Source organism: Cupressus sempervirens, chromosome 7 (assembly GCF_028749045.1).
Source record: "Cupressus sempervirens isolate cs-2001-9-10 chromosome 7, ASM2874904v1, whole genome shotgun sequence".
Taxonomy (NCBI): Eukaryota; Viridiplantae; Streptophyta; class Pinopsida; order Cupressales; family Cupressaceae; genus Cupressus; species Cupressus sempervirens.
In genome coordinates, this window is record NC_143124.1 from 932,767,685 (window position 1) to 932,782,043 (window position 14,359).

At 32.9% G+C, this 14,359-nt stretch overlaps 1 pseudogene; it reads right to left on the reverse strand.

Annotated features, from left to right (window-relative positions):
• Window positions 1–1,307: 1,307 nt before the first annotated feature.
• Window positions 1,308–10,949, reverse strand: LOC149550632 (putative protein phosphatase 2C 41; annotated as a pseudogene).
• Between the last annotated feature and the right edge of the window lie 3,410 nt (window positions 10,950–14,359).

Below are 14,359 nucleotides of genomic sequence, written 5' to 3' on the forward strand. Positions count from 1 at the left end.
GGCTCACCACTCTTAGTGAAAAAGTTTGAATAGGACATTTGGACTTTGAATAACTGATTCACCCCCTCCCTCTTAGTTATTCTAAAGCATTTCTAACAAATTATATAAATAATAAAAATCATTTACCACTTTTAATTTGGCATGAAAATTATCCATTATACACTTTGGAGGGAATGGGAAAAATTTGGAGGGAATTTTAGCCAATTAAGATAAAACAAAATGTATTTAGTAGTGATGCTTTCTTTTGTTGGCAGATTGTTTGCGTAAATAAAAAAATCTCTAGACTCTCAAGAGGTAGAAACCCTAGTAGCTGATGCATTCAACAAGGTTATTGTTGCTATGATTGCTAGTGCACTTCCAAATACCAACAAGTAATACATTTTGCGAAGACTACTCTTGCTATGGTTGCTAGAAAAAAAAGAGGTGAGTGATAGATTTTGAGGTATTTTTTCTTCTCTAGTATTCTAAGTTGACTGTTTGATTCTATCTAGAGTGAGATGGTAGCAAAAGTTTTATTTTTCTGTAATCAAAAGATTTATTACCTTTTTCCAATACCATTACTAATGTAATACTAATTATTTTATTTATAAGAAAAAAATTGTTATAAAATGTGAGGGAAAGGACACTTAAATCTTACATATTTGAAAGAAACCTTAAGTGATTATCTATACATTTCTCATTTTGATTTTAATCAATATGAGTATTTAGAAAATAATTTCATTTCTTGCAAAAATAAATGGTTTTTGAAGGGTTGATTGGAATTGGATACATAAGTTTTCTGTAGGTCTCAATGGAAGTTAAATTGTTTGAGTGAAAGAATGCCTCTTGAGATATGTGATCTATGATACCAATTACTTTTCCTTTGAATATAATGGTGCATGTTTTTTTTTCCAAATCTTTATTTCAATTCTATGCCATTAATGTAACTCAACAACATTAATTTCATCTATAGGGCATGATTTTATTTTCCACAAGATGCAATCAAAATTTATAGAATACTAGGTTGAAACTAAGATCCAAAGTTGCTAATAGTATGTGTATCCTTAGGAAAACTCATAAAGCAATCATCTAAACTACACTAGAATACAAGATATATCATTCCTATCTTCTCATTTCAAGGCTTCTAAAGTTACTTTCTTTTCTGCCATTTATGGATCTTTGATTTTGCTAACAAAACTGGTTGCCTCTTAATTATTCACTACCTTTCATAAGCCATCACTAGCAATACTTATAAACGCTGCTTCTAATTCAATGTTTCATTCCCTCACATTTGGATCTGACCACAGATGTGACTTGAGACTCCCATCTCAGATGTCCCTAGGAAAATTTGAAATGAAACCACCACTATATTCAATGCTTACATGTTCAGTACTAGGCTCATGATCAATGGAGAGTTGAATAGCTCTTCCTCTTTGGCACACAAAAAATCTAAAGTCACCAACATTTTCAACCAAAAGATTTATGGCATCTATAAAGATGACTGTGACAACAATGAAATCTCATCAACAAAAGTTAGGAGTGTGTCCAAGAATGGCCTTATCTATTTTATCATAGGCTTTGGTTATGGCCCTAACAAAATAAAACCATAATTCTTCCTCACTAAGAATAATTTGAAATAGATTCCCTAACAAAATAAAACCATAATTCTTCCTCACTAAGAATATTTTGAAATAGATTCTTGTGCAAGTATGAAGGCACATTGTCACATAAATGAACATCAAAGATGCAATACAAGCCCAGTTCATGGCCATTTATTTGAGTGCAACATGAAAATCTTCAATGGGATGACTAGCTTTTTCTTTGATTAGACTAAAACCATAAGCAATTTTATTGGGGCTGAGTTGACTCTTCCATCTCTGAGAATTGCAAGAAGAATTACCTCTAGCCACCATCTTAGAATAAACAATGTGGAAGCAATTCAGACCATCCATACATATTTTAAAATCTTTTGCTCCTACTTATCATCAACATATCAAGGAGTAGAACTTATAGCATCCAATTTATATGATAGGAGTATCACAAGAAACTACCACCAAATATTGCATCAAATCCTAGCTTTAAAGAAAAAGGGGAAAATTCTCAATTAGGTATTTATCTAGTTGGGGGTTTCTTATGTTGGTCTAATAAAAATATTTTATTACTAAAAGTTTAAAGTAAAGCTAACATAAAAATAAAATTTTGAGCTTTTGGAGTTTGTATATTTATGAATTGGACCTTTGCATTGATTTGGTTAACATGGCATTTAACATTATATTGTGATCCCAATGAAATGGGAGTTTTCTTTGTAAACACTGGTGATAAATACATATTTTAGTTAGTTTTCTATTGTTAAGGACTTGAGGATTGTAGAGTTTGTTTAGTTTTGTATCAATACATGTTACTTAGTGTTTGATCTTGTCATTCCTTTTGGAGAACAAAATTTGTCAATTTCATTATTGTGAAAAGTTCCTTTGTAACTCATTTGAGGGAGATGAGAATGGGACACTGGTCAATTTTTTTTGAGTTCTTGGATTAGTCCATCATGTTGTGGTCAATAGAAGTGGCAAGGTTAGGGGTTTAAATTGTTCTCTCTTAATTTATAAGGTTTGGTCTAATGATATTTTAACATAAAATAACACTATAATATTCATGGAATGTGATCCCTATTATATGAATTGTATTTCTTTATTTCTATTTATCAGTTGAAATTGAAAAGAAACTTCTTCTTTAGTGCTCTTCAAAAAGCATAGTGTAAAGAATTTTCCCTAGTTGTTCATGGCTATAGTGAATTTTATGTTTTAGAAAGGTATGTTGCACATTTTTCCAATATACATAAAATATTTACAGTTCACTATGATACCAGAGGAAGTGCTAATTTTTGGATTTATAGCCCTTGAATGATAGTACAGGACATCAATGGCTATCTGAAGATTAAAGTAGGTCTTATGAACACTTGTACATTGATCATTTGAGTATGTTGTTATGTTTTCTTAGTCATGCATTTAAAATTGAGTATGTGATAAGAATCATAAAAAATTATGTATCAATTTATAATACAATAGTTCTTTTTAAGTTTCTTTGAATGATTTATAAGTTTTTACGTTTGTATCAACATTTGTTGATATTATAATTGTAAGTAGAAATAAGAGAAACCACCTATCTATGTGGAAATTATAAGTAGCATGCATTTATCATTTGGTTAGTCAAAACTTTGAAACGGATGATAACTTATAACTCAAAAATGTTGGGTTTAGTTCTCCATGATATTATCATGTTACAAGGTCATTTTTTCTTTTATCTAGGACTTTTTTGCACCCTTTTTTTAAAAATGTATAATGATTATTGTTTTGATATATATAAGGGGGCTAACATTTCTTAACCCTTACATTAAACTTGTTTTTATTATAAATATTGTGTTATATTTGTAGTGACTTCCTACAATTGAAAGGAATTTCAGAATTTTTTTTTTGAAAAATGCATATAGGACACTATTGCTAGGATGCTTCTTAGCAACTAACATAGTATAAATCGTGGGATATGATCTCATGAGATGAATGCTTTCAATTAATGGGTGAGACTTATTTGTAATGAGAAGGGTACCTATCATGATGATAATGGAAAGCCGATAGTGTTTTAGAGTGTGAGTAAAGCTAAACATTGTGTTGCAGGAAAATAATTCATGTATGTTAAACTTTTGCCAATATGGTAAAATGTTTCTCTATTTTCTCTTTGAAAATAGTTGTTATTTTATAACATCTTTATATCAAGAGGATCTATTTTCCTTATTTCACTTTCTCTTTCACCATCAAAAAACAAAAACTATTCCCAAAAATTCTCATTTTGGAATTGACAATTTGGGATATGTTTGTTCTCAACATATTGTGACATGTGCTTAATAATGTAGTAAGTGGACGACAAATTTCACCATCAACAAACAAAGGTTGTTTCCATAAGTTCTCTTTGTGGAAAGAGGATTTGGGATATGTTTGTTTCTAGCATATTTTGACATGTGCACAATGATGCTACTAATGGAAGACAACTTTTCATCGAAAATAAAGTTTAGGATAATTCTTGTAGACCTAAACTTTTTGGCTACATTGGTGGACCTGAACTTGAATTAGTGGAAGAAATTATGTGTATTTTTCAAATTAATAAATTTTTGTGTTGTATTTCAAAAGGAAACTCTTGCTAAATTAAGTGTTTTAATTTTTATACTCTTTGTCATTCTATAGCTCAATCTTCATCTTATAATTATCACTTCATAGATGTTCTTTCGAAAGCTTAAAACATGATGTGGGGCATCATGGGCCCATTCAACATGCATTGTCTCTATAGAAAAAATATCCTTCCTTTGATACAAATATAACTTCTCAATCACGTGTCATAACACTTCACTGCATTCTAATTTCCAAAAGCATCAACTTATGAATCCATACAATCGAGTTGCATACTTTTGGCTTCTTCCAAGTGAGCTTTAAATGGTCAAACCCCAAGATTTAGGCCTCTAAAATTCACTAATTCTCACCAAAATTCTACTCACAATAATTTTCTAATTACATTGTAATCCTGATGTATTTTCTTCATTTGCTGATTGCATACATAACCTTGTCATTTACTAATTTTATTCACTTTCCCCCTAACTTATGATTGACTATGTACCCCATGAAAGCATGCATTTTTACCCAATACAATATATGTCCATTTTCCATTCCTACTGATCCTTGAAATATAACTTGTTCAATCCTTAAGGCTATCTCTATGCCTAAACCAACCCAACTTCCACATAGATGATGGATCATTGAGTATGATTTGAAATGTTGATGCTGATAAACTCACACACAATCTCACCCAGAAGCATAAATAGAATATCATGGATTGTGGAAATCTGTTACAATTATTGTACATAGAATCCTACACATTTGACCATAAAATTCAAACCAGAGAACATTGTCTTGATCGCTTTGGTGAGATCTTTGTAGACTAGATTTCCAACCACATATCCAAAAATGAGCGACATCCAATAGTTGAATTGCAAGATATAGCCCACGTACTGAGACTGTCTTTTGAGATAGTTATTTGTTCCTCTTCAAAAACTACTAGTTCCCTCCATCCAACTAGTGTGCCACATTGTGTATGTCACCCTTCCTCTTTGGGAGACTATGGTACTTGTTCATCCCCAATCATCCTATCCAATTTGGGGACTAGATCCATGTTGAGTTGCATGGATATAAAAATTCAACTATTGATCTATAGATTATTGTAGATTATGTATAATCTGCTCATCTTCTATATCATGGAAAATTTTGGGTCAATATTCTTTTATTGGGGTATAAGTTTGATGTTAAAGGTGATTTCTTACCATAGATAATTGTAGAACACACAACGATAAATTGTTGTGTTATAGGAAAGTACCTCTCAATGAAATCAACAACATTGTTCTGGAAAATCAAAATAGAAATTTTATCAAATTATATTTTTGAATAAATAATAGAAAGAGAAGCTTTGAAAATATTAATTATACAGAGATGGTTCAAAAATGTTGACCTTAAATTCAGTAAGATGATAAACAATGTATTCTAATAGTGATAGTCTTCCAAGGTCTCATAAAAGACATATGAATGAACAGATAGAAAAAGACGAATCAAAGGCATCATAAAATAAAAACCATGAGAGTCAAAGGATGTATAAGAGATGAGACAAAGATCAATGATTTTCTGTTACAAATCCCAAAGGATGTATAAGAGATGAGACAAAATTCAATGATTTGCTGTTACAAAACTCAATGCTTTTCTACTATAAAAACCAGTGTATTGCTGTTGTAAAAACCAATGTATTGCTGTTGTAAAAACCAATGAGTTACTCCTATAAAACTTAGTGATTTGCTACTATAGAAATCAGTGATTTTGTATCACAAAAATAGTGATAAGAGTTGCTAAAATCAGCGAGTTGTTGCTACAAAAATAATGGTATGAGCTACTAAAAATAAATAAGTTGTTGCTCCCAAAAATTGTGATTTGCTGCTCCAAAAAATAGTGATTTTCTGTTCCAAAATAGGAGTCATACACTAATAATATATTCATTGATTAAAAAAAAAAATTCAAATAGTGATCTAAGCAAGCGAGAACAATTTAAGAATATGTTGTAGTTTGTTGCCAGTAGTGATGTTGATCATGATAATGATAGTAGTATTGTTGATCAAAGGAAACTTTGCTGAAACTTACTTTTTTCAAGGATTTTCTTTGATGCAAAAAGAAATCCAGATGTTGTAGCCCACATTCAGGCATTAATTCAGGTATGCATTGAGTTTTATTATCTACATTAATTCTCTACAACACAACATTCTTGCAATTCTATTGTGCCATAATATCTTCATTAATACACTGAGGCCTTTAATATATTACTTACCATGAACACTATGCATTAATACACACACACACACACACACACACACACACACACACACACAATCACCAGTTTTTGAGTTAGAAAAGTATGACTGATGACATACTAAATATATGCTTCTATGTAAATTATATGTTGGGAATGCCTTATAGACATAAACATCAATGCATAATGAAATAAGTTATTGAATATTGTTTAAGTTAATGGAGGACTTGATGCTCTATACTACCCTTCAACAAGTGCTAATATTTGAGTATCACTACTGCTTTCTTGTATATATACTGGACATTCCTGTGTTAGATGATAGAAGAAAATAGCAAAAATTGGTAGATACAGAGTAATATTCAAGATCATGTGCTAGTACTGAGACATCTACCTTTGGTATTATTTTAAGTCACACCTCATATTTATATGAATTTATTTCAATTTAATAAGTTAATGGGTTGTAAGTTACCTCATGTTTTATTGGTAGTTATGTCATGATTTGTAATTGTGATGAATAATAGATTTGATTGCTGAAGTTCACAATGACATTACCATGGGATGCATCATCAACCAGCTACCATGTATGAAATGCCATTACTAAGGATATTGAACGAAAAATGGGATGCCACCCTCAAATTCTAACTATGCTAGTTACTTTAAACACCATCAATGTCATGCCCTTGCCAAATCAAATATTTTCTACATGAAAAATGCTTCAACTGGAGACCATAAAATACTCCTTTATCAAGATGGTTTTGTGAGAAGGTTACCTTTACCTTGTAGTATTCCTTCTATATCCATGTAGAAGATTCTTGTCACTGGTCATTGTATATATTTCATGACTTTTGTAGAGAATGATCAAAGTATCTACAATATTTATACAATTGACTTAGAATGGGGAATTATTGGTTGGGAAATCCTTTCCCCATTACCAAATAGGGGAAATTGTGTGTATGTTACAAGGTATCCTGATGGAAACTCAGCCTACATGTTGGTGTTAAATGATACACTTTCTAGAGAGGCAAAAAATAAGTGGTATGTGTGGATGCATAAAATTAAAGCTAATGGAAGCTTCTAAAAATGGAGAAGCATTCTTCTTTCTCCTCCTTTTCTTAATCAATAGACCAAGAAATCTTATCCACCTAAATACCTTGATACACTATGGAAGAGTCTCACCTATGTCATTGTCATAGTTGGCCATTATGAAAATCTATGAGCCTAAGCATCACCATTACCCTGAAGTTATTTTGGTATTTAGAGATGATTATGGTTTTTGGGTTTTTCAAAATTAAGTCAGATTTGCTGGCATGGGAGCAATCAACATGAAAGGATTTATGGTCCTACTAAATAAAATAAAGGCACAAAATGTTGAGGAGGGTGACACAATTAAGGACCAAAATGTTGAGGAGGGTGACACAATTAAGGACCAAGATGAAGTATGGAAAATATATATCACAATGTCTTCCTAGTAAATAGGCATGACAAACATATATCACCACTAATTCTTACTAAAAACTAGCTACTATTTTTTGAAAACATAGGAAAATTACACAACTTAATTCATCATCCTTTTTCAGAGTCTTTATGATTAGTCAGATTTTTCTAATTTAAGTTAGATCCTCCGAGAATTGTAGCTACTGAGTGGTGTAAGAAAAGTAGGTACTGGGATCGAGGCATTGGAAGCTTGAACTTCTTGAGAAGATGCACCAATAGAAGTTGCCACAGTTGATGGTTGTGAATTCTGAGCAGGACCTATAGATGTGGTTGAATCCTTTTTGCTTGTAGAATTTGCAGTAGGCTATGAAACAAAATTTATTTGCTACTGCTGACATTTTTGCAATGGAGATTTTGGTTGAAGACTTTCTATCTCAAGTGAGGTTCTAACAAGGTCAAGAGCATCAGGATGTGGGTTACAACTAGCTCCACCTTGCCAAACTTTCCCATATTTATCTAAAAGGTTCTTGATATAGCCTTGAAATAGGATTGCAATATTTTTACATGCAAGAACTTTGTGGAAAAGTTGTTCCACATAATATTCATAAAACACTATCACAAGAGATTTCCCTCAACTATAAAAACTTAAAAGGCGTGGGTCATGAATATAGAATAAAGATCTGATCAACAACCCAAGTGTGTGTTTTTTACTTTGATTTTGGTTTATGTTGCATCTTGGAAGCACTTTCCTTGTCAAAACCTCAAATATCTTCCTAAGTGGTCAAAGGTGGTCAAACAACCAAAACATGGCAAACAACATGGAGATAGGTGGAATATGATTAGAGAAGTCTTAACATGTATTTTACATCCATTACATGCATTTTATATCTATTTTTGGAAAGGAAGCCAAAAATTGTCATGAAGATGTCAACTTTGCAAAAATTGAAAAATTACAATGTTGTAACTTTGAGCAACTTAGGCAAATAAGTGGTGTGCTTTCACATAACAGTTATCTCCTCACTAACTAAGCTTCTATAAAACTACCGATTAGGATTGACTTGATATTGATGCATCACCTGAGCCAAACTCTCAATCTTTTCCAAAAACCTTTTTGGCATGAAGATTTGCAATAATACCAAAGATCCTTCCATCTCTTGCCAAGCCCAACATGGGTATAATTTTCAATATCCTCTCCTTTGCTATTGAACCAAGTTTTAAGAAAGGACTGAGAGAAGTATTAACGTCTTTAATAATTATATTCAGTATAGAAATTTATTTTGAAGGCATAATGGTTGGTTGTTTTAGTTGTCTCTAGTTATTAACATTTTTTATTATCATGGACAGGTGTTGAAGATATTGCATGGGAGATAAAGCTTGTTTGGATAGGACTTGGAGACTTTTGAAAAGGTGGGTGAGGAAATCAGAATCTATTGTAAAGAATTTGAAGTTAGTGAGGCCTGGTGCAAAAAATTCAAAGGTAATTTGAAACACAAAATATACATATTTTATTTTGTTTACTAACAAATTCAATTATCTTACTAATCTTTCAATGTGGGACTGAAATTGTTATCTGTCCTAAAAAAACAATATGAGGATGCATTGTCTAAGGTGTAAAGATTCAATTTATGTATGAGTGCTTGCCATTTATATTACATACAAGATGTATTAGCCGCTCTATATACATCCATCTTTGAATCTCATCTCGACTTCTTCTGTCACTTTGTGTCTTCAAATTACCATGACTTCTTAGTTTTGCACTCAACATGTACTCACTCTGCCATCATTTGATTGCTGAGATAGTCCTTGTGTGCACATGGTAATGAATATCTTGGTATCGTCTTCAAATGCTTATGTACTCTTTTTATAGTTCCAAATTGTCAAAGACACTATCTAATGCATAGATGGTAATCTGATTAGAATATATTGTAAATCTAAGATAAACTCATATGCCATAACCTTTACTGGAGTTGTCATTGTCTTGATGGTGATAACATTGGATGCATGTGCCACTGGTTCTTAGTGATGTCATACTTTCCTAGAAATTTCTTTTAATGACTAAGCAAGTCACATGGTTCTAATTTCAAACTAGTAGTCACATGCATGCAGATGGTGTTAACTCCTAATAGCATCTTTAGTTTAATGGCACCATTATTAGATCCAATTTTTGAAGATTATTGAAATAAACAAATTAGACTATGACTTTTGACAAGCCATTTACATATTATGTGTTACCTATTGTTTTAGATTAAGGTAAAAATAGGTTTTGAAAGGACTCCAAACCCTTAACAAAAAAGCAAAAGATAATCCAATAAGCACAACTAGGTTTTACAAGGACCTGAAACCTACAGTATAAAAGTTACAAAATCAAGTTTTACAAGGACCTAAAATGACAAAATAAAACCATAAATTGAAACCAAGTTTTACAAGGACCTAGAACCTAGTGTTTGAACAAAAGGAACAATAAATAGATAAAAAACCTAGACCAGAGTCCAGTTACTAGTACCACCACTAGAATAGAGACCAGTTACCAGAAACACTACTAGTTGCTATTGCAACTCATTGATCAATTTCACCACCTCTTTGCCCACCTCTGTAGTGCTTTGGATGGTATTAGTAGCAGATCCCACAATTACCTCAGTCATCTTCTTTCTTGAGCTCTATCTTGTTCTTTTGCTTGGTGCATCGGGAGACATGATTTCCTCATTATTTCTCTTCCCTAAGCTAGTAGTAGCTGCACAAATGCTGGAAGTAACCTGCTCCATCTTATTGCCACTCTCTTTAATCAAAAGATAGAGTTATTGTTCATATTCCTTTAGTTTATCCAGAATGTTACCAATCTAAACTTCCATCTGAATGATCTTGTCTCGGTCAACTTCTTGGTCCTACTACATCTTTCCTACTTTTCTTGTCAAATTCATTATCTCATTGTACATCCAGTAGTTGCCTTGGAGAGAGGAGTCAATCTTAACCTTAGCAGTATGAAGGAAAGAAAGCATAGTGCCCTTATCAGCAGAATCATCCTTCTCCTTCCCTATTTCTTCCTTACCAGTTGACTCATCCTTCTCTTTCCTCATTTCTTCCTTTACATTCATAGCATCCTTACCAGTGAGGTCCTCCTTTTCCTTCACTATTTCTTCATTTTCATCCATCGCTCTCTAGGTATGCTCACTTTGGTTTTTTTCCTCTTCTTCAACATTATCCAACCCAATATTTTTATCATTACTCTCCTCAGCCTCATCCTTACCAGTCTCGACCTTACTGCCAGGGTTACCCTCTAGTTTTGAACTAAGATCTCCCACATCCGTATTCTCCTCATCCTCCATAATCTTATCATCATTATTATCTAAATTCGCAGACTCAATAATCTCCTTTGCATTTTTTTGAAGAGTTTCTTGCTTCAGACTCCTTCTCACATTAACCCCTTCCTCACCTTTACTCTTCCTAGAGTAGGTTTCACTAAAAAAGCCCTTCTTTTTCTTAGAAGGAGGGGAAGAAAAAATAGCCTTGTTCTTATAGTAATTCTAAATTAATAGATTTAGCCCTTCATGTAAAATCGAATGAGAATTTTTTTTCCTATGGGCTTGAAGACTTTGAAGCAAAGAAAATCTCAGATAAAAAGGAAATGAGATCCTATCCTTATACCAAAAATGATTCAAGAACACAAAATGAAATTTATGAACATGCTTTGCCCTACCATCTAAAATAAAATACTCATGGATACATGAGAGAATGTCATACCAGATAGTCTTAATTTGACCCAGTTCATAAAAGTCACCATTCTTCTCCAGATTCTTTTCCTCCTCATCAATTTTTAGAAATTTCTTGAATGAAACATTGGAAATACTAGTCTCCTTACTGAATGTTATGCTCTCCTTAAGCAGCCCCATAACCTCGGCTATAAAATCTTCAGACAAATGAACCGTCACCCCATACATGGAAACCCTATCCTCAATCCAATTTTTGAAGAATGCCTTTGTGACATGTGGTTTATAGCCATGAAGGTGCTCCAGGTAAGTGGTGACATTGCCCTTCTATAGAATCTACCAGACAGAGGCTTTGGCCTTCCATGGTTTACAGTTCTTTGGTTCCTATTTTCTTGGTTCCCCACCTATTTCCAAAAACTTTGTTTCACTATGAAATGCCAAAGTCGAGCAAATAGGTAGACATAAAGAATTAAGAAAAGCCAATGTGTTTATTAAAACAACTAAGGCACTCATTAAAACACATGTGTGCCAAGCCAAGATAATAATCACATTAATGTACTTTCTTGAGAAAATAACACTAGCTTCTGTAACCCCATTTCCATTTATCATTAAATTGCTAATCTTAGCAAATCTTTCCCTCTGTTGCATGAGTTTTTTCATAATTAATAAGAGGTTTTAGATCCACACTTCTGCTTAGGTCATCATACCATGTCATCTTACACTCCCATTGCACAACCTGGTTAGCAATCTAGTTAGCCACAACATTTCCTTCATAGAATGAATAAGATATAAAGACTTTCTCAAATTTATCCATTAAAGATTTAATTTCCATCACACTAGCTTCAATAGACCAAGTGATCAAGCTTTTACCATTAAGCATATTTACAATGTTCAAGGAATCTCCTTCCATCTAAAGGTACCGAAAACTAGTTTCCACTACTAACCTCATTGTATAGAGAGCTGCAGTAGCCTCAACTTTATGGCTATTAGAAATACCAATAGGCATAGCAATAGCATCTAAGATATTACCAATGTGATCTCTCAAAACCCCTCCACAACCCGCTTTGCCAGGATTTCCTTTAGCAACACCATCAAAATTCCCTTTAATCCATCCCGTTGGAGGAATCTTCCATTTAGCATTCATTCTTAGATCTTCTTTCTTCATACTAGAACCTTTAGAAAACATTGGATTGTCAATTTAGAAATCTTCATTACACTTTCTCTAGGATTTGAAGTTTTCCTTTATTGCCCTAACAATGTTTTGACCAAGCACCCACCCTGACATTTCTTTATTTCTAAAATTTTTTTTATTCCTTTATTTCTAGATACCCCACTAGAGAATGGGAAGAGTAATTTTCCACAGGAAATCAACATCCTTATCCTTAGATGGGAAAATCTAGCTCTAAAAAAAATGTTCTATATTATTTTGGTGGACCCAAGTGATATTCTAGAAGTTGAGTATAGAACTCCATACTTGTTGACTATAAGTACAATTTAAGAACAAGTGATCTCTATCTTCATAACCTTCTTTACATAGACTGCACCTATTAACCACATTAATGCCTCTCTTTTGTGAATTATCCTGAGTAAGAATTTTATTTTGAAGCAAGATCCAATAAAAGATATTTATTTTTGGTATAAGAGCTTTTATCCAAGCTCTAGTCCATAAAGGGCAATTACCTTTCTCCTTAGATTTGAATACAAAGGAAACTTTGAAATGGCCACTTACATTAGCATTCCATATCATCTTATCCTCCTTAAGGGGATACAAAGAGAAGGCATTCAACATAATCTAGATTTTATGAAAATTCTGGTTAACATCAACAAGGCTAACCCAATTGTTATTAAACTAATAATGTCCCACAAGAGTTCCATACAATTGCTTACATTTATCTATATGGGTCCTATCCTAAAATTCCTAAATGAAAGGATGATCCAGAATCCAAACATCTTCGCAGAATCTGACCTTCTTCCCATTCCCAATTTTCCATGAACATCCTTTACTTAAGATATTCTTAGTTCCTTGCATAGCCCCCCAGATAGCAGAAGGGAAGAGAACATCAAGAGATGATAGAAATTAGATAAAGGAGCATTAAAAAGATACTTATCTTTCCATATAGTACTCCATTCCTTATCATCATATATACTCTCCAACCCTATTTGGCTAAAAGGGCTCTATTCATACTTCACACTAACTTGATTCCCAATCCACCTTCCCTAATAGACTTACAAATTTGATCCCAAGCTATCAAATCCATTCTCTTCCTTTCCTTGGTGCCAAATCAGAGAAAATTCCTTTGGATTTTATCAATAGCATTAGCAAATTTTGCTAGAATTCTAAAGAGACTCAAAGCATAAGTAGGAATGCTTTGGAGACAAGCTTTTAGGAGGCTAATTTTGCCAACTTGACTCAAAAAGTTACCTTTCCATCCAACAAGCTTCTTATTAAACTTCTTAATGAGATCTTCCCAAAAAGTATCTGGAGCTTTAGGTCCCAAAGGGAGGCCCAAGTAAATACAAGGAAAAGATCATATTGAACACCCTAGAATTTTAGCAATTTAGTTCTGTCTTAAAATAGGGGTATTAACAAAAAACAAAGAGCTCTTATTCCAGTTTATCAATTGACCTGAAGCAAAATTGTACAGGCTAAGACATTTTTCGAGATTTCTGGCTTCCCCGACTTTAGCTTTCCCCATAAAAATGGTGTCATCAACAAATTGACCATGAGAATAACTAAGAGGCTAAGAAGAAGGCTGCAAACCTTTAATATCCCCTTGCAAAACTAGTTTCCCAATATACCTCCCCAAATAATCAACCATAATAGTGAATAGAATAGGGGATAAAGGGTCTCCCTG